The 22720-nt window shown below is 36.0% G+C and overlaps 1 protein-coding gene across 6 annotated transcripts in view; it reads left to right on the top strand.

Moving 5' to 3' along the window:
* The window catches only part of GRM7 (glutamate metabotropic receptor 7), an 849841-nt gene that overhangs the window by 220412 nt on the left and 606709 nt on the right, over positions 1-22720 (top strand). The window lies entirely within an intron of this gene.

The raw sequence follows: 22720 nt of genomic DNA, 5'->3' as shown, positions 1-22720 counted from the left end.
TCTCTGCCTCTCTCTCTCTCTCTCTCTCTCTCTCTGTCTCTTATGAATAAATAAAGAAAATCTTAAAAAAAAGAAAATTTCAAGCTTAGTGTATGTCATTGCTTTGAATCTATCTTTCTTTCTTTCTTTCTTTCTTTCTTTCTTTCTTTCTTTCTAGAACTAATTCACATTGAGTGCATTCTGGAGAACTTGGGACTTTGGGAGATGTAAAGCAACATTCTTTTTTCGCTGGTTGCCTGAAGAATAAGTCCATGTTTCTAATTTATGTGATATGGACATTTTTCATATTTCATTTGGAATGTGTTCTATATTATCTTCAGTATGGAATACTGAGGTGAGATAAAATGCAAAATATCATAAAAATGGGGTCAGCAATTTGGTTTCAGAGGAAGTTATTACTTCTTTACTCATTTATCCATATTTCTTTTTTGCTAAGAGTTGAATTTCTTCACTTCTCTTTGATCCTTTAAGATGCTCAATTTCTCAAGGAAAAATCGCAGACTTACTAAAGAAGTCTTGTGAAAGAAGACTTACCTAAAAATAATAAATAGCATGTAATTCTTTTTATACAAAATTCTAGAGTAGGTAAAACTAATGTATGCTGGATGAAAATCAGAATAGTTGTTACTTCTGGGACTTTGAAGAGAGAATTAGGACGTTGGTGTGATTGTAAGATTATGTATTTTTTGGATCATGCAGGTGTGCTCATTTGTCAAAACCTAACTGTCACTTAAGATTTCTGTCTTCTGGTGTATATGACCCTACATAAATTTTGAAATTATTGAACATTAGTTAATTATATGCACTTTGAAATATTTAGAGAAAAATGCACAGATATTTATGGGTTACGTTGAAATGCATTAGAAATACTTTAGACTGAGGGACACCGGAGTGGCATAGTCAGTTGAGCTCTCGGGGTTTTGGAATCAAGCCCTGCATTGGGGATTGAGCCCTGCGTTTGGCATGGAGTCTGCTTGAGATCCTCTCTCCTTCTCCCTCTGCCCCTCATGCTTATGCTTTCTCATTCTAAATAAATAAATGAATCTTAAAAAAAAAAAACACTTTAGACTGAGGGATAGGTCTGTAATAAGCAGTATAATAAAATGCCAATAGTAGAATCTAGATAGTAGCTATATGAGTATTCACTGTGAAATTTCTTCTACTTTGCTACATGTTTAAAAACATCCATAATAAAATATTGGTTGTTTGTGAAATAAGCTGAAGAATGAGGGATTTACAAGGGTTGGATTTCAAGAGGACTTAGGATTCAGAAGCTATCTACTCTGACCGTTTTATTTAACTTAAAAAATTGCTTGATAACTGAAATACAGATTTGCAAATTTTTGATTGCTTAGCAAAGAAATACTCATTATGTATAGGAAATTCTAAACCACATGAATCTTGCTGGAAGGCAAAGCCTAACTTACAATAAAGAAGCTAAAAGAGCTTCCCTGCAGTTTGGTTGAAGACCCTTGCAGTTTCAAAATAAGAATTCAAGTCTCAGCCAATCAGACTCATCCAATCTTAGGCTTTGAATTTCAAGCTCATAAATCAAAAATACACTACCGAGAACTCACTTTTAGCAGGAACAACCAGTTTTCAAAGACAATGTGGTCATAGTGATAGACAGCTGTGTCTTATGATGGTCATCACACTGGTGTAAGATATTATTTGCAGGTGTTGGTAGCTTTCCCATGAAATAGATCTGTAAAATAATTTTGACATGATTTTGACTGTCCATTTTCTAAGTCTTGCTCTCTGACTTTCCTGGCATTCCTGGAACTACTTAATATCCTATGCCCTTTGAGAATAGATGTGTGTGCTTGTATGAGTACGTGTGCATATGTATATGAATATTGTGTGTATGTGTATAGAGTTATGTGCATTTACATAGGGATGTATGAATATATATGCATATTTTATACACACATATACATGTTATATATAGTAAAATATAGTAATATATATACTATATATACTTTTCACATATATAAGATATTTGTGCATACACTTACTTGTTTCTGTTGCTTGAAACTAAGAATCTTGAAAACAATATATAAACCTTATTGTGTGAATTAGTTATTTTGGGGGATCTCTTTCAAGTAGCTTCCCTATAAACTTCTGTCATGCCTGAAAAAATATTCTGGTCTTCCCTATCCTAACGGTACTTCAAGCCAGCTGGCTCCTTAAGGTTCTATTCTGTACTACCCCACTGGCCAACATCAACTGGGTGTACAGCAATGCAATTATGATGCCAACCACCTGGACAAACCCCATAAGCTAAGGGCCTGGTGTTCCACAAGACTGCTCTTACTTCACATGCCAGCAGCACTTGGACGGCCTCCGTGCCACCCATATTTCCCATGTATTGGCTATAAATTTGTGGATAACCTAACTCTGTTAGGTTCAATAATTTGTGAAGATGACTCATATAACTCAACGCAGTGCTATATTTAAGAGTACAGTTTTATGTTAACTATTTTTTTAAATATTTTTTTTTATTTATTCATGAGAGACAGAGAGAGAGAGAGGCAGAGACACAGGCAGAGGGAGAAGCAGGCTCCATGCAGGGAGCCCGACATGGGACTCGATCCTGGGTCTCCAGGATCATACCCTGGGCTGCAGGGTGCGCTAAACCACTGAACCACCCGGGCTGCCCAAGAGTACAGTTTTATTATAGAGGGTACACATAGGGTAGAATCAGGAAAAGAGAGGATCCCTGGGTGGCTCAGCAGTTTGGCGCCTACCTTCAACCCAGGGCATGATCCTGGAGTCCCGGGATTGAGTCCCACATTGGGTTCCCTGATGGAGCCTGCTTCTCCCTCTGCCTGTGTCTCTGCTTCTGTCTCTCTCTCTGTGTCTCTCATGAATAAATAAATAAAATTAAAAAAAAAAAAGAAAGAAAAAAGAATCAGGAAAGGAGCACAAAACTTTCATGCTATTTTCCATGAAGTCAGAGTATATCATCCTCCAGGCACATCAACATGTTCATTAACCAGGAGTTCCCCTGAACCTTTATGTCCAAAAATTTTATTGGGGTTTCATTGCTTAGGTATAATTGAGTAAATCACTGACCACAAGATTGAGCTCAGTCTTTAGCCCCCATAGTTTTCGCAGGAGGTTGGGATGGTCCAGAGTTTCAATGTCTTAATCACATTGTTAGTCTTTCTGTTGACCAACCTTTATTCTGAAGCTGTCCAGGGGCCTACCGTGAGTCATCTCATTAGCATAACAGAGACACTGCTATCTTTCAGGAAATGCCAAGAAGTTTTAATACTCTTGCTAGGAACCAGGGACAAATACCAGATATAAAGAAGTATTATATCGAGAACTATAAATAGTCCTTAAAATATTTCTTTCTCCTATGGAGTAGTGACCAAGTTCCCTCTACTCAATGAAACCTGGATATAGGACTGAACTCATCTACTAAGAATTATCGGTAGAGTGGCATGAAATATAAAAGATTTAGGATTATTAAAATGATTAATGGAATAAGGAATCTTCCACTCACTTTACGAGTTATAGATAAGTAGAATCCTCTCCTTTGCTTCCTTTTGTTCATCATGTTGCTGGAGCTTGGTCTCTATACTCTTGACACTCCATACTCGAGTTCCGTGAGAGGTCTTTAGTACTTCCCAGTTGGCAGATTCCATGGTCTGGTCACACACTCCCAAATCCTTTACTCCTCTGATTTATTTAACATTTGCAACCACCCTCATTGTATGGAAGGTTTTTCTCTTGTAATTATTACCTAGCACTGAATTTGCCAAGCCTATGACTTATAGAAATCAATAGGGAGCCTTTGATTCTCTTTAAAGAGATGGGTAACTGATGAAAATCCAATATATTGTATATTCTCAGCTGTTATATCCTGATGACAAACATTAAAGCAGCAAAGGGACAAAAGCAAAATAAAGCCTGAAGTGTATAGATTTTGTGTTTTCAAAGCAGCTGTTAATTTCCAAAATTGAAACCGATTACCCAGAATAATTTTTAAATCCTTTATAGAGTTCCCTTATTTCCCCAGTAACAGCTGTTTCTGTCTTCTAGTGATTCAACTTTGTGTGTCATGAATGTTGAAATGGTATGCCAGAAAATGGAATCCATGGCCACTTTGAATGGATTGATAAATGAGTTAACAATTTCACAAAGATCTAGTATATTTGTTGGGTCTTTTTCATGTTAAAATAACAACAGTAAAAGCTACATTTGTAAATCCAGAAGGATGCGTTAGACTACCTTGAAAATCTAATTCACCGTTTATATTATGTAAAATAATTCCTTGGATCAACTAGTGGTTTCTAGGGTCATTTTGGGCTATCTAACAAATGAAGATGAGATCATTAAAAAATGTCTAAAACTCTAAAATTTAGAATCAGATATGACTTTTTTCTCATCTGTGAATTAATTTCATACATTATATTTCCCACATATTTATGCAGTCAACTAGATAGCAAGGATTACATTAGCTAAAGAAGAGCTTCAAGGGAAAAATACATGTCCTTAATTTTTGGTTTTATTGTTAGTAAGACTACAATTATAGCTCCAGTGGAGAAAGCTTTAGGAAATATTTTTAGGTGCCATTAAAAAAAGAAAAAAAAACACAAAGACGTTTAAGATGGATAATACCTTCATTGGACTTCATTTGTTAGTACTGTAAGATGTCACCATCTGGGCTCCTTAGGTATGGGCTATGTTTATGATGAATTTTTCCATATAAGGAAGAAATGACACTTGCTGTACATACATGTTAGATGAACAATGCCTTCTTTCTCTCATTGAGACATAGTACACATGCACAGATGTATTTAAATAGCTGTGAAAAATGTCCCTGATGCTCATGGGCCTTTCTTTATTCCAGCATTCATTATGCAGTTTTAACATTATCTGTTTAATTATCCTTCATTTCTATGATACTTTGAGTTTCTTAAGGCCTGGACCTGTATATTATTTGCCCTTGAACTTGTCTCAGACCTAATATTCTTTTATAGAAATAGTTTAGTAATTGTTATGATTGATAGAATGAATGGACGAATGCATGCATGCATGAACAAAGAATGGAGAAAGACATTGGGCCTAGAAAAGTTCACAGATTTAATTGTAAAAGAAAAAAGTCTTTGTCCACAGAAAGCCATAGGCACTGACTCACTTAAATCTTCAATGTAGATATAAAAATGCAATAGAAAAATGGGACAGAGCTAAAAACCTAAACTTTTACAGAGTTAAAAACCTAAACTTTTATGAAATATTGGGTTCATGAACTTTTAGGTTTTGTGTACCTATGGTTTCCTTTAGACGACTGTTGAAATATCAGCTTTGGGAAATGATACGGTGTTTCATGGACTCTGTACTCAGTAATATAGAAATATCTCTCTGGGATTTAAGTTCAGATACTTCCTGAAACTGTGTTAATTGGCACCCCTGCAGTTTTAGAGTTTGATGCAACCTCCCAAGAGGATCAATTGTTTGTTTGGTTTTTTTTTTCTCCCACAGAAAGAAAATTGTACAAAAGGAAGATGTTGCTATTAAAAAAACAAAAATAGGATAGTTTTCATAAGCCAAAAATACCAACCGAAATCATAGTCTAAAATCCCCGACATAGTTTAATGTTAATGAGTGCAGTGTGGAATAGTGAAAAAAACCATGAGACTTGTATTTAGATGAGCTTTACAATTCCAGTTCTGTTATTATTTGGAAATGTGAGTTTTCTCATTGAAAAAAAATTGTATGCAGTGAAATTCTCAAATCTTAAAAATACAGTTATATGAGTTTTGATAAATATGTATACCCACAGAACCATTTCTTCTATCAAGATAGAGAACCACTACTCCCTCCCCCAAGATAAATAACTCATCTTTCTACTGCAAAAAGCTTTGTGTCCTTTTCTGACCAATTTCCACCCCAAAGACAAATCATGTTTTCATTTTTAGCAGAATAGATTTATTTTATTTGTTCTTGAAATTTACATAAAGGTAATAATGCATTATGTACTCTTTTCTGTCTTATTTGGTTTAACCTATTTTTTAAACATATGTTTTTGAGATTCATTTATATTTTTGCTTATTGGTAATTTGTTTTCAGTGCTGAGTTGTATTCCATCTTCTAAGTAGATCTCAATTTGTTAGTTCATTATGTAGTTGATGGACTTTTAAGTTGTTTCCATATTTTGGTTATGGTGAAAAAAGCCATTACAAATGTTCCTTTTTTAAAGTTTTATTTATTTATTTTGAGAGAGAGAGAGAGAAAGTGAACATGAGTTGGGGGGAGAGCAATGGGAGAGAATCTTTCAAGGAGACATCCCCCATTCCTGACTGAGTGAGGAGCCCGACGCAGGGCTCAGTCTCACAGCCTACCAGATTATGACCTGAGCCAAAATCAAGAGGTGGACACTTAACTGACTGAGCCACCCAGGCATCCCATGAATGTTCTTGGTATGTCTTTTTGTAGATAGTTGTTAATTTATTTGGGGGTAAATACTTAGGAGTAGAATTGCTAGGTCATAGGGCAGCTTTATGTTTAACTTTACATATATATATATATATATACACACACACACACACACATATATATATCTTTATATATATAACATTGTATATATAAATGTGTATATATATATATATATATAAAGTGTATATGTATAATATACCCTCCCAAACTATTACCTGAAGTCATTATTCCATTTTTCATTCCAACAAGCAATGCATAAGAGTTCCAATTGCTCCATAACTTCTCAACTTTTGATGTTGCCAGTCTTTACAATTTTAGCTTTTCTGAATGGTGTATATTTGTATCTCATTTTGGTTTTAATTTGCATTTCTCTGTTTGAGAACTTGTCAGATATTAATATAGCCTACCAGCTTTTATATGCTTAAGGTTTGCCTGATTTATCTTTTTCCTTTTCTTATTGTGTCTTTAAATTGCAGGCCTTGTAGACAACAAACAATTGTGTCTTTATTTTGTACTCCGTTCATTTGAGTGTTAAGGATAGTTACATGTAGTATAATCACTGATAAGTTTGATTTTACTGTTCTTTTATGAATCTGTGCAATGTTTTATTTTTTATTTAATTTCATTTTCCTCTTTTCAGTACCTTTTCTTGGGTTAATGAAATATATTTTTAGATTGTTGGATTTAGCTAAACTGTTTTCATGGCTTTTGCCTATAACTTTTTGTATGTGTTTCAATGATTTTTTTTCTAGAAATAGGCATATGTATCCTTAATTTATCACAGTCCATTTAGAGATAGTATTGTACCACTTCACATAAAATGTGAGAGACTTGCAAACTTATAAATTTATTTAACCTGCTCCCATCCTTTGTGATGTTTTTGTCAACTACTTAATAACTACATATATTATATATCCCATAATACGTTATGAACATTTTTGCATTAAACATTCAGTTCTCATTTGCAGCAACTAAAAAAAAAATCTTTATCCACTTATTTACAATTTCTGTTTCTATTCAATCCTTGTTGCTTTCAGCCTGAGAAATTTTTATTTTAGCATTTACTGAATGCAGTTCTGCTACTAACCAACTGTTTTGATTTTTATTTGTCTGGTAAAGTTTTATTTTGGTCATTGTTGCTGGTTTTATGTATTTTTTTTTTTTACTTCTTATAAATATATTTTTTTCACTGGATGTATAATTTTAGTTAAAAGTTGATCTTTTCTGCACTTTAAAAATGCTGATCCATTGTACTCTGGCTGCCATTGTTTCTGAAGAGAAGTAAGGTTTGTTTATTTGTTTTTTTTCCAAATCAGTGTTCATTTGTGTATAGTGTGATATTTTTCTCTAGCTGCTTTTCAGGATTTCCTTTTTATCATTGATTTTCACACTTTTGACTATGATGTGCATAGATATCTAGTTCACTTTATATTCTTCCTCCTTGGAATTTGTTGAGCTTCCTGGATCTGCAAGTGAGAGCATCTTCCTTGAATTGGGGAATATTTAGAAAGTATTTCTTCAAATATATTTTTCTAGACAATTCTCTCCCTCCTTTATTTTTGAGACTAATTATACATGTGCTTGGCTGTTTTGGATTATCTCATGGCTGATAAGGGTTTAATCATTTTGTTTTTTCAATGTTTTGATCTCTCCCATATTTACATTGTAGAAAGTCTATTTATCTGTTTTCCAGTTCAATGATTTTTTTTGTTTTTAACCTGGATGCAGTGTTCTGTTAAGCCACTCCAGTAAGTAAAAATTTATTTCACATACTGTGTGTGTCTGTGTGGGTGTGTATGTTAATTCTAGAATAGTTCTAGCTATTTCATATAGCTTTCTTTTTTTTTGCCTGACTATTCTTTTTTCCTTCATTTGACCATCTTTTCCCTTCAGTTTCAAGTAGATTTATAATAACTTCTCTAAAACTTTACTTGGTAATTTCACAACTGAGTAATTTGGGGGCCTATTTCTATTGATTTTTTTTCTTTTGACTTTAGATCACATTTCATTTTTTTGCATATTTTTTTATAATTGTAAACAGAAATAAAGAAGAGTATCTTGTAGGAATTTAGGATTTTATTATCCTTCTTTTAAGAATGTTGTGGGTTTTTCTTTTTTTTAATATGCAGTTAAAAATCCTGGGCAATTAATTTGAATTTAAAGAGGCTTTACTTCATCCATTATTTCATTTTTGTCTTTCAGTCTGCTGATGAGCCCTTAACCTTGTGCCTGAGGTATAATTCTGAAGCTTTTATCAAGCTTTTTGTATTTGGTAGGATTCAAACTCTAAATTTTGCCTGCCCTATAATGGGTTGAAACTGAAATCTCTCTTCAGCTGTTTTAAATGACCAGCTATTGCTTTCTGTTGTGATCTTTCAGGATTACTCCACATTATGCTTAGCCCAGGGTTCAGTAAGGATTTGGGTTTCCAAAATAGGATGATTGTGGCCAATGTTCCCAACACACCTGGACCATTCTGGTTTCGTTACTACTGGCTTTTGTGCTTCAACAATGGGTTCTTATGTTTGTCTAGTTTCTCTTTATTTTTTCTTATCTTCACTTTTATGATCTCGTTTCTTTCTCCTTTCCATATGTTTATAAACTTATATGGACATAGGGGCTTCCTAAATGGTTATTCAGTCCCTCCTTTGCAAGAATCCTCCTCTCCATTCATTTTTCAGCCATTCTATGACCCTTGACTTCTATTTTCTGACCCTCTAGCTGTTATTCAGTGCAGACTGGGGAGTGTCCTCACGTAGTAAGCCATGTCAAATGGTCTTTACCAGTAGAGTTTTCTTCTTTCAGTGGTTTAATGCTCTCTAGTTTCTGTCTGGTTTTGGTCACTCCAGTATGGCCAGATAGTTTTTTTGCTTAATATTTTGTCCAGAATTTTTTTTTAAAGAGGGAGAGAACAAGTATATGCATGTGGGGGAAGGAGGGGCAGTGGGGGAGGGAGAGAGAATCTTAAGCCAGCTCCATGCCAGCACCAAGCCCATCATGGGGCCTAAGTCTCAGGCCCCTGAGATGTGACCTGAGCAGAAATCAAGAGTAGGACACTTAACTGACTGAGCCACCCCTTATAATTTTGACTATGGAGAACGTAGTCCAACATAAGCTACTCTGCCCTTACTGGGATAGTATTTTTGAAAAAGCAAAGCTTCAGCTTTGTCATCTGACAAATCCTTAACAACTGGTAAGGATTAAATTATGTAATTCTATTTTAATTAATGTTATTACGCAGGCCTTTCCTGAGATGACCTATTTACTTAGAGACTGAACTTTTCAACGTGTGACACATCCCTAACTAACCTCATTCTAATTCTAGCTTTTTGAGATTTTTTTAAGGCATTTTTTTCTTCAAGTCCCTCCCATTATCGTGGATACTTCAAACATTGTATGCATGTAGTTTTAAACGAAGGAAATGAATTTTGCTCATATAATTGCAACTGAACCAGCCTTATGAGGGTCATTATAACTTAGTTCTTCTAGAGATTAGTTGCTGACTAATCTAATTACTAACATGTGCAATACAATTAGCCTGTTAGCCTGTATCTTTTTCTTCTTAACATTTTTAAAGTTCTCTTGTGGGGGATATAGTTAAACTCAGAGCACAGTCCTATAGTTGATGCCTGCCAGCTCAAGCTTCATTCAGCTTTGTGCTTTAACAAGTAAAATAATCCAATATTCACTTGTCCTTTAAAAGAAAATCAAAGTATTTGTTGAGAATGAAAAGACCTCAGCCAGGGAGAAAAAAAAAAGATGTTAATAAATCAAAAGGAGATCAAGACCAAGCTTAAGAAATTAAACACACACACACACACACACACACACACACACACACAAAACAGAGTAGAGAGGCAAAGTTTCAAACAGAGGCAAGCCCATTATTTCCTATGGGCATTCAGGGGCTTGGAGTACCAATAGCCTATCCTTCTTGAGTCTATGATAAACAGTTCTGTATCAAGGCACTCCTGTAGGGAACAGGGATAATTCCGTGCCTCTTCAATCAAGTATGTACTAACATTTAATTGCCTGGTGTTTTCACACCATGTCTGTATAAGCCTTAGACTTTGGTCTTTTTTTTTCCTTTCCTTTTTTTTTTTTTAAAGATTTATTTATTTATTTATGATAGAGAGAGAGAGAGAGAGGCAGAGACACAGAGGAGGGAGAAGCAGGCTCCATGCTGGGAGCCCAATGCGGGACTCGATCCTGGGACTCCAGGATTGCGCCCTGGGCCAAAGGCAGGCGCTAAACTGCTGAGCCACCCAGGGATCCCGATTTCCTGAGAGGTGACTATCATGATAATTAGGTCTAAGAATCCAGAACCCACCAAATTAAAATTGTTTATGGCCGGTGTTTTTAATATACTTGGTTATTGTATCATTGTGATTTGTTGTTCCAGGTTTTTTGATTTCTAACATTGAGTTCTTAACCTTTGTTTAACTTCACAGATTCTATGTCCATGCAATGCACTGAATTCATATGTTGAGGTCCTAAATCCAATAGGATGGTATTGAATATGGGGCCCTTTGGGAAATAATTAGGTTTAGATGGGGTCATGAGAGTGGGTTCTTTATGATGGAATAAATGCCCTTATAAGAAATACAGCAGAGAGCTAGCTCACTCTCTCACTCTTTTTCTCTGCCATGTGAGGATACAGTGAGACAGTGCTTGGCTACAACCCAGAAAGATAGTTTTCATCGGAACCCAAACATGCTGGCACCCTGATTTCAGACTTCTAGACTCCAGAACTGAGAGAAAAGAAATTTCTGTTGTTTAAGCCATCCAGTGTATGGTATTTTGTTATGGTAGCTAGAGTTGACTACTAATCACTTCCATAATGTTTGCTTATCAATTTCTTTTTTCTGTTTATAAAAGTGTTACTCTAGCAGGTTCCATTGACCTACCTGTACTGCCAAAATTAATATCAAATTTTGGTGACTTCACAAAGCTACTTGATTTACTTCTTGTCCATTCAATGCACACAAATGAGATCAAAAGATCAAACCTTTTCTAAAAGGAAAGAGTAAAGAAACAATATTTTGCCATTCTTTGATTTCTAGTTTTTATTTAATTCTGTATTTCCATCTAATAATGTATGGTTTCGTAGTGTATTATCTGAACATAAAGACATTATTCTCCTTAAGTAGTAGACACAAATGATTCTCTATAAATAAATACTTATGTACTTAATTTTACTCAGGCCCATATTACTGAAATATCCAGATTTCAGAACATATTATTTAATTCAGGCTTAATATTAATCATAATGTCATAATGACAATAAGAAGCTTAACATATACAGAAAGTGAAGACTTTTCCTAGTTTAGGATGGCTAGAAAATTAGCTGTTGGCTTAGAATTTGTGGGCAAATTTGTCTCAGGGCTCTGGTTATCCAAAATGAATGAAGAACACTGGTATCTTTCATCTGTTGCCATCTTTCCAGAGATCTAGCTACAAAGTTGAAAATCCTGGTAGCAGCTTTGCCTACTTTGGGTTTACCCACTGGCTCTTACTTCTTTCCCACATTTTGCAGTACAATTGTTGCAACATGCCCCAAGTTAATATTTTAGTACGCCCTCCATAGTTCTCAGGGGTTTGCCTTGTCTGATTTAATTGACTAAATTGACCTAACGTTTAGAGTTGTAGGAACTAATAAGCTCCTCTTAAATCTTTCTAAGATTTCTTTTGGAGAAACTATTCCGTCTCTTAATTATTTAAAAATTTTAAAAAAGTCTTAGAAATATTGATTTTTTTTTTTCAAGCACAGGAGGGTTTACTAACAAGCTCAAGCTTAGGTCCAAGTATAGCTGACACAGTGGAGCAGGGACTTGGACCCCGAGGTGTGTTGCAACTGGGTTTTTATGGACTGATCTAGGGGACCTCCAAAAGGGGTGGAGGAATTTCTTAAGCTCTGTTCTCATTCTGATATGGGGCTTTCAAGGGTGTTATCCAGAAGGGGTGGTTTGTGTCTGCCCCATTATGTCCCCAGTCCACACCAAGATACAGACAAATATGACGATTGACAAGGACACAGTAACACAGACAAACATTCCGATGCGGCAGCGGAGACAAAACAAAAGTAAACCGAAGGGCTGGCAGTTGGCCCTCCTTCCAGATGAGGACCCCGTCCTCCTGGTGGGGGCAAGGGACGTCTCCTTAAGACCCCCCGTAGATGGCCCGCCAGTGCATCCACCTAAGCCAATGTTGACCCAATACAGATTGGAATTCCTACAGGTAAAAGTACAGTTTAGAGCTCTCAGAGAATATGCGGGCAAAAGGTAGAAAAAGTCGAATGCACTTTCCATGCGTGGAACCCTCCGGATGGGGTCCTGGGGGTCTCTTGGATCCTGGACGAGCCCCCAAATGTTGTGCCCAAGATTGCAAATCTGAGAAACCACCGAGGAGTCGACACCAATGCAAGTACATGAGGGTTTATTCACAAGCTTGAGCTTGGGTCCAAGTATACTCCACACAGTGGAGCAGGGACTTGGACCAGAAATGTTGATAATTCTCATTCACTGATTCTATCATCTACTACATCTATTTTACCTTCATTTTCTTTGTTACCTTTGAATTCCATCAAGTATTTTGCAAAAAAAGTGGAATTATAAAGTTAGGACAAATTAAACTTAAATTATTTTCTATTTATAGTATTTGGGATTTTTTAAATAGAAGGTTTTGGTTACTGTTAAATATGCACTAATACTATTTAAAGGACATTATTATAAATGTTTTTCTACTCAATAATAATATTGGTATATGTTAAATTTGCTTTCAAAGGCACCCATTTGGAATTTATAGTGGTATTTATTGGTGCTTTTCTCACAATTCAAATTATATAGTACAATCCTGCCTGGAATATCATTAACTTCTCAAAAACTCTATTTGGAAAATGTTTATAGCCTTTATGTTTCCCACTCAACTAATTCCTACTTAATTCAGTTCATTTGCTTCTTTGTCCATTCATTAATCCAACTAACGTTCACTTCCAACTAATGCTTTTAAATTAAAAATCACAATGTATATCTAAATAAAAGTATTAGGTATTTTTTTTTCAAAATTCAATTTTCTGAGAAAATTAAATTAGAAGAGAAGTTGGAGAAGGTCAGTAACAGCTTTAATAAAGTAATTAAGATTTTTTTCTTCTTTTGTCCTTTTTTGGCACCATTCTGCTTCCTTATTGACCCCATTGGTGGTCTAATTCTTTTTTCATCAAATGTCTGAGTTTTCAAACTTCTTAGACATTGCTATGTTAGGCAACTACCAAAAAAAAAAAATTCAAATGTAGATGATAATTTTCAATAAAACAAAGCTCCAAATGAATGGGATGCCTATGTATTTCCAAGAATGGGGCAGCAATCAACAAATGAATAATGGCAACAGCTGAGTTGGAACAAATGCGGGATGATCCAGCTGAAGCAGAGGCTACAATTGGATTAATTTGGCACTACATCCATTTTTGTTCTGGCATTTGGACATTTGATTTCTGCTAGTGACCTAATTCCACCTGCATTTGTCACTGTTGCTTTCAGACACTTGACAAACTATTTGTGTGCTGAAGTTGGAATGGTGAACTGAACTAAAGCAAACCCATACTGTTTTTTGTTTTGTTTTGTTTTGTTTTGTTTTGTTTTTTACCCATTTACTGAATGGCTACAGGCAGATTCCGTATGTCTGAGAGGGGAGGAAGTCTTATCCACTATTGCAACCCCAAGACCCTATTCCAACCAATGGAAGAGAAAGTTACTCCATTCACTGAACAAATGATTGAATGTCAAGTCTAATCTCAGGTGGTAAGCTAGGGATATAATGATGACCAAAACAAACCATTGTCAATGTACTGAGCTTGAAAGAAATAACCCTTTCAAACTCAACTAAGACCCATGGGACATGAGGCTTGAGGTTGGCCTGAGTTGAGACTGGTAGAACATGAAAGGCTCAGATCATACATTTGCTTTCTTTCATTTAACAAACTATTATTGGGCATTGAACAAATAGTGGAGAATATAACTCACAAACATGGTTCCTACTAATTCCTGGAGTCTACATTCTAGTTCTCTCACCAGTTAGATAGGTGCCCAGTACCTAGCAGGAGCTTGGTAAATGTTTGCTGAATGAATATTCATGTAATATATTCTATAGTAAAGTCTGTACCAATTTTCTCAGGTGGTCATATCCCATAAACCTATAATATGGATGAACATTCTTTAAAGGGGAGCTTCTCAAGGATAATATACATAACAGTTGTCATGTACTTGGCCATAGATGATGTAAGGAAGGTATGTACAAGGCAGGATATTTGCCAAAGCAGGGGCCCTGGAAAAACATCATGTGGACTAGTACTAATCACACATACATATTATGAAATAGGTGCTGGACTCAAAGTTCCAGCAAAGCCAGTGAGTTTAAAGTTTTAAATTTTAAGAAGATATGCCAGTAAAATCAGTTGTCAGTGTAATTTTAGTTCATGATACACTTACTTGCAAATAGATTGGCAAGAAAGGTTTGCAAGAAGATAACTATTCTTTGGAGAGTTTCAAAGAAAGGATAGTCATTTTTACCATGCTACCTAAAGGTCAGTCAAGATGGGAGCTGAAGAGATAAAAATTAGGTTTGAGAAATGAGGAGTTACTTGGCCTTTTACTATGCCATGTAAGTGTCAGGATATTGCCAAAAATTCAATATCAGAAAATTAGAATAAAAGATACAGACGAAATAGGACAGGTGCTGCATATTCATAAAATGCTTGTTAATGAAAGCAAGGTGAGCAGAGAGAACAATTTATGTGCAGGTAGAAAAGGGACGAATACATGCAAGCCTTTAAGAAATAGTAATTTTCTAATTGCTATTCACTGTACCAAGCAATAGGGATGTTTGCTTGGATAGTGTGCCATTTTAGTGGAAATGATGTTTGTGCTATGATTGGGGCTTGTTTAACTTTATTTAGTAAGTGCTCCTTGATACAGTGTTCAGCAAACATACAGTCTTCTACAATCTGTATTTTAGAAATAAAATTGACTGTCAGACTGTCAGCAGCCATGTAAGGGGCCTGGTTAGCTCTGTCTGATTGTAAGAAGAAGCAATATGGTCACGTGGCCTTAGGTGATGGAAGTTATCAAAGACTATGGGCAAATATATGGCCAGGTTCTGTGGAGAACTGACAAATCATTGATTTGTTATTGAGTATAGACCCACTTATGTGACTCTGAAGACCCAATGATTTTGTATTTCATTAGAAGCAGGCATGATTCTACTGTGATTTTGCTTAGCCATTATTGTGTTTTTCTTTGTTTCCTGTCTTCTTGACATCCCTACAATCTCTATGATTGTACTGTTGTTGTTTTTTTCTCTGTATTTTAAGTTCAAGATAATTCAGGAGAAAATATTGATGTAGTCAGTGTCCATCCCTTATGGACTAGTTCTTTTTTATTTCTTTTACAGGGCCAGATTAGAGGCTTTTGCATTTTGATAGCTATTTTGGGCAAGGGAGTAACTTACTGGCCCACTTCATTATGGCCAAAATGATCAAATCACATGCTGTACAGAAAAGCCCACTTCTGCAGAAGGGATATCCAGGGTTGCTTTTCTCACAAGGAGGTAGCAGTCCTGTCAGGGACTTGGTTTCAATGCAGATAAGGTTCCAAGTTTCTACAGAGTGATAAGATTCAATGTAATAATAGAACTCATAAGCAAATTTGTCTCAGAAGTAGCATGTAATTGGGGATTTCATAATGTATTCTTTTACCACAGAGTAATTTTGTTATTCATTTTTTTAATTTATGAAATTCAGAGATTGGATAAGTGATAAAGGTCTGAGTTGACAAAACCCTCAGCAAGTGTGTTCAGCAAGCATTGAACACAAGAGAGGCTGATATGGAATGGAAAGGGAGCTACACAAATGTTGCAATTGATTTTACTAAATTTTGTGCCAAATCTGATGAATATTTTGTGCCTCTCCCTCCATTTTACCCAACTGTGGTCCACAATATAGGTTTAAACTAAATCTCACAAGTTTTTATGTGTAGCTATTTTTTTTTTCTGAGACATGTGATCATCTATAGGAAGAGTAATCTTTGCCAATAGGCTTATTGTCCAGGAATTGTCTAACAGTGGCCCAGATATTGCTATTGCTTGGCCTGGGGTTCTCTAGCATTTTCCTCTGCCGTTCCAGTTCATTATGGAGGAGGTTGGGCTCTTTTCCATTTCTTCTGCTTTATTCAACTTTACATGCTAAAAATAAAGACTTAATATACAAATGAAACAATTCATTTGCCAGTAAAAGGAAACTTTCATATGTATCTTTCTTTGATTATTTTTGAAATAGTATGCAGGTAATTTCAATTTAGAGAAAAGCAATACCACTGCAAGCAATTATTACAATTTCCCCATTCTACCCACCATTGTGAAGAGCATGTCTGTGATTCTATTATAAATGTAATCTTCTCATCTAGAATTGATTTTTCTTTTTTTATGTTTTTATCTCCCACTTTTAAATTAAACCTGTTTAGCTTCCCTTAAATTAGATGAACAAAAATCAAAGCCAAACTGTTCTAGCTACAAATGTACTTCAATCCTTCTCTGACTGTAAATAACAATATTTTTTAAAAAATTACATGGAATGTGAGGTTCTTCCACCCTGGAGACTAAGTCTCATTTATTTTAAACATTGAAGCTATGAAACTGGAATCCATTGACTGTGTAAAATTATTTACTGACCAAGTAATTTTTTTTTTATAGATTTTATTTATTTATTCATGATAGTCACACAGAGAGAGACAGAGAGGCAGAGACACAGGCAGAGGGAGAAGCAGGCTCCATGCACCGGGAGCCCGATGTGGGATTCGATCCCGGGTCTCCAGGATCACGCCCCGGGCCAAAGGCAGGCGCCAAACCGCTGCGCCACCCAGGGATCCCCTGACCAAGTAATTTAACACACTACCTAAATCTAAATCAATAGGTTTTGATTGGGGTGAAAACTTTTCAAAGACTTTAATAACAGATGTTTACCCACTTCATGTTACATGAGTATTGATTATGTATTATTCCTTATAGAAACTATAATGTAAAATGTAATGCTAATTATTAGAAATGAATAAGAAGCATGCCAAAAATCTCACAAATACACAAAGTGAAGTTAATTATATTAGCTTATTTAGCCTCAGGTTAGTTGCTACAATTTGATTCTTGCTAATTGTGCCCTCCCATTTCAATGACTCCTTTGGCATTTATTTCAGCTCATAAAATATTAGTGGATTGCCTACTAAGTGCCAGATGTTAGGTTAAGAGTGCCAGAATGAATAAGATGTGTAGAAATATCCCTGGAATAGTCTGGAGGGGAGAACATGTAGCTAAGCAGTAACAAGGTATAACAAGATCTGCAGGTGAAGTGACTACACTGAAAATGTAGGGAAATTCAATGTCGCAGGGATGGAGGGAATTCTGGAAAGATTCTTCCAGAAATTAAGTCTGAGATACAAATGGAAGTAGCAGTAGGAAGCCTGGAGAAGAGATCTGGAATGGAGAAGAGGCAGGCAGAAGAGCTGCAATGAAGGAAGGAACTGTAGCAGCATAGGAAGTAGCAAGGAGTCAAGAAATGTTCTGATATAGGGGAACCACATGTGTCAGGAGTTTGAGTGCAAGGCAGGGAGTGATGTTCACATAGGCTGTAGGGATTGGTCAAAGCCCCCTTTTAGAAGGCCTTATACTTCATATTCAGGTGCTGATCCTGTCTTGTGGATGGGGCACTGAACTAAGCTTTTACTCAGGAAGACACATGGCCTGACATGTACCCCATGATACATGGTGACAAAGTAGACTGACAATAGGCAAGACCAGAAGCCAGAGTTGCTCTAAATGTTATTATATTGCAGAGGCCCAGGCAGGGAGTTATGAGGGCCTGATACTAGGAAAAGATAGATATAAGGACACTGAGTCAAGACGCCTGTACAAAGTGAAATCTGTATGACTTAGCCATTGATCAAAGATCTGGAAGTGGGGGGAGAATGGAAGAAAGGAACAGGAACCCATTTGTAATACGGGTGGCTAAAAAATGGTCCTGCCTGTAATCGACAGATTTGGAGAAGTAGAAGTTCCACTTAAAGAATCAATGTAGTTGCGACTATATTTATGATTAGTACAGGCATAACTTGTTTTATTGCACTTCACTTTCTGTATTTTGTAGTTATTGTGTGTTTTTGTTTTTGTTTTACAAATTAAAAGTTTTATGGCAATGCTGCATTAAACAAGCCTATAGGCACCATTTTTACAACAGTATTTACTCACCTTGTGTCTCTGTGTCATATTTTGGCAATTCTAGCCAAATTTCAAACTTTCTCTCATTATTATTATGTGTTATGATCTGTGATCGGTGAACTTTGATGTTACTATTGTAATTTTTTTGTGGCACCACAAACTATACCTATATGATAGTAAACTTGATCAATAAATGTTGTGTGTGTGTGTGTGTACTCATTAGTCATATCTCTCCTTGTCTCTCTCCCTCTCATTAGCCTCCCCAGACCCTGGGACACAGAAATATTTAAATTAGCCCAGTTAATAACTCTCTGGTGGTATTTAATTGTTAAAGTGAAGGAGTCCTATGTCTCTCATTTTAAAACAAAAGCTAAAAATGATTAAACTTAATGAAGAAGGCATGTCTGAAGACAAGACAAACTGGGAGTTAGGCCTCTTGCACCAATCAGCCAAAGAAAAGGTTTTCAAGAAAACAAAAAGTGCTACCCCAGTGAACTCTTAAATGATAAGAAAGTAAAGCAGTCTTATTGCTGATATGAAGAAAGTTTTAGTGGTCTAGAGAGAAGATAACACCAGCCAGAACATTCCCTTATGGCAAAGCTTAATGGAGAGCAGGGCCCGAACTCTCTTCAGTTCTGTGAAGGCTGAAAGAGGTGAGCAAGCTGCAGAAGAGAGGTCTGAAGCTAGCAGAGGTGGGTCATGAAGCATAAGGAAAGAAACTGTCTCCATTACATAAAAAAGCAAGGTGAAGCAGCAAGTGCTGATACAGAAGCTACAGCAAGTCATCCAGAAGATCCAGCTGAGATCATTAATGAAGGTGGGTGGTTAAACTACACAACAGATTTTAAGTGTAGATGAAACAGCCTTCTATTGGAAGATGCCATCTAGGACTTTCATAGCTAGAGAGAAGTTCATATTTGGCTTCAAAGGACAGGCTGACTCTCTTAGGGGCAAATGTAGCTGGTGACTTAATATAGTGTACTTAATATATTAAACCCACTGTTGAGGGCTGCAGCTTGGGACAAAGAAAAAAAAATCCCTTTCAAAATATTATTGCTCACTGGCAATGCACATGGTCACCCAAGAGCTCTGATGGAGATGTATAATAAGATTAATCCTGTTTCCATGCCTGCTAACAGAATATTCATTCTCCAGCCCATGGATCAAGGGGTACTTTTGACTTTCAAGTCTTATTATTTAAAAATGCATTTTGTGGGGTGCCTGGCTGGCTCAGTCAGAAGAGTATGCAACTCTTGATCTTAGAGTTGTGAGTTCAAGTCCCACGGTATGTGTAAAGGTTATTTAAAATAAAGCAAACAAACTTAAAAAAATGATTTTATAGGGCTATAGCTGCCATAGATAGTGATTCCTTTGATGGATCTGGGCAAAGTCAATTGAAAACCTTCTGGAAAGGATTCACCATTCTAGATGCCATTAAGAACAGTCATGATTCTTGGAAAGAATTAAAAGTAGCAACATGAATACGAATTTGGAAAAAATTTATTCCCACCCTCATGGATGACTTTGAGGAGTTCAAAACTTCAGGGGAGGAAGTAACTACAGTTGTGGTGGAAATAGCAAGAGAACTCAAATCAGAAGTGGAGACTGAGACGTGACTGAATTTCTGCAATCTCATGATCAAACTTGAACAGATGAGGAATTGCTTCTTATGGATGAGCAAAGAAAGTGATTTCTTGAGATGGAATCTAGTCCTGGTGGAGATGATGTGAAGATTGTTGAAATAACAACAAAGTATCTACAATATGACATAAACTTAGTTGATGAAGAAGCAGCAGGATTTGAGGGGATTAATTCCAGTTTTGAAAGAAGCTCTGCTGTGGGTAAAATGCTATCAAACAGCATTGCAGGCTACATAGAAATCATTTGTGAAAGGAAGAGTCCATCATACATCAGACTTCATTGTTGCCTTATTTTAAGAAATTGCCACCACCACCCCAGCCTTTAGCAACCACCACCCTGATGAGTCAGCAGCCATCAACATCAAAATGGGACTCTCTTCCAGCAAAAATATTACGACTCAGATGAGAATTCAGATAATAGTGAGCCTTTTTTAGCAATACTTTTAAAAATTAAAGTATGAACATTGATTTTTTAAAATATAATGCTGTTGTATACCTAATACACTATAGTGTGAACATAACTTTTATGTGTACTGGGAAACTGAAAAATTAATTTGACTTGCTTTATTGCAATATTTGCCTTATTGTGGTGGTCTGAAATAAGACCTGCAGCATCTCTAGATGTATTGCTTGTAATAGGGTAATAAAATAAACTTATTATTGAATTTTTGCCTTATATTTTCACCTGTATTTTTCTTCAGAATATTTCAAGGTCTTTTTGTTTATATTTGTTTTATTTTTTTATCTTTTAAGTGAATTATACTATGCATGCAGAAAAGTGCACATGTCATAGCTACCTAGTTGTTTTCACTTTGCAAACAACCACTGTGCTATAAACTTAAGATTATACACAGCCTCAGTTCTTATCCAAAATGAACACACCTATATAAACAGCACCTCAGATCAAAAAGAATATATCACTAGTTCCCTAGAAAGCCCCAATTCAGGGCCCTTTAAATTTAAGCCTGAGATTGACTTTCCATAAAAGTTGTATTTCTCAGGCTGCAGGGTAAGGGGTAAAAATTGATGAAGTTGAAATTTAAGTTGGCAAGGGTTCAAAAGGCAGGGGATTCATCAGAGCTGTGAATACCATATATGGCAAGATCAGCACTCAAAAAAGGAAGGGTTATGCTGTTAGTCTAGGAATTGATAACAGTAGGGACCTGGATAGCCATTTTTATGGAAGGAGGTATATTTCTCTCTAATAGTTTGCCAACCAAAATCCCATATTTTATCATTTTTAAAATGTGTTTTTTCCACATTATTATATCTTGGACACTGAGCTAAACACTACAGTTGGTCCTGAATTATAGCCACCATCAACTTTGTATGTGGCAACTCCCACCCAGTTGCCCTTGTACCGGTCTGAGCTATGGGTGTCATCACGTCAGTGGAGTTATGTGCATTGCCACTGCTACATGTGTTGGTGCCATACACTAAGCAGGACCACCAGAGGCAGGAGAAATTAACCTATCCCTCATACTAGAAGAAGAATTGCTAAAGTCACAAGTGATTGGGGTGACTGATTCAGCAGGACCGTCGTTCATACAATGGGAATAAAACTTCCTGTTGACTTTGAATTGAAGCTCCTTTGCTTCCAGTGGCCTGCAACTCGACAGAGGAAGAAGAGACCAGACCAAGTCTGATCAGGTAGGGGAGTGCTAGCCTCGACAAGGGCAAGATGCGCTTGGAAGAACATTCTGCAGAAAATAATGGGGAAGAGATATCAATGGATCCTGGATGGAAGAGTGATTGAGAAAAGTTAGATCCTGAATGGGATGAAGTTTTAGGAATACCTTAACCACTTCTTTGGTTTGGTTTTGATTACATTATCAAGCACAGACAAAAAATTATGTGATTAAAATGTTTGTTTTGATATGTGTAAATGAGTTCTTTATATAAATGCAAAGCAATTCTACATAATAGGAATACATTGTATCATAGTTGCACTGTTTTATTTTGTTGTTTTATAGTTATGATTGTTCCTAGTGGTATATTAAGTACAATGAATGGTGTTAGATGTGATGAAACACAGTATGTCTCCCCACCCTCAACTCATGAGACATCTCTGGAATTCTGTGCAGTCTTCAACAGATGAAGGCTAAAGAGAATATTAATAGCAGTTGACATTTGAGTACTTATTAGTCATCTAGTATTCTGAGAAGTGATTTATGTGTATTATTTTGTAATGTTAATATCTCTATAAATTGTTTTCTGATCTTCATTTTATAGACTAAGTCACTTTCCAAAGATTTGATAGAACCCTAGTGCCCAAGTTGGATTTTTAACCCTCATCTGTCTTATTCCATGTGCCTGAATTTAACTAATATGTCTGAATTTAACTGCTATGCTTGTTGCGTCTTAGACGGTAGATGTCA

Source organism: Canis lupus, chromosome 19 (genome assembly GCF_048164855.1).
Source record: "Canis lupus baileyi chromosome 19, mCanLup2.hap1, whole genome shotgun sequence".
In the NCBI taxonomy this organism is placed as follows: Eukaryota; Metazoa; Chordata; class Mammalia; order Carnivora; family Canidae; genus Canis; species Canis lupus.
Note: the sequence above shows the minus strand (reverse complement) of the source record. Positions and strands in the feature narration are given on the sequence as shown.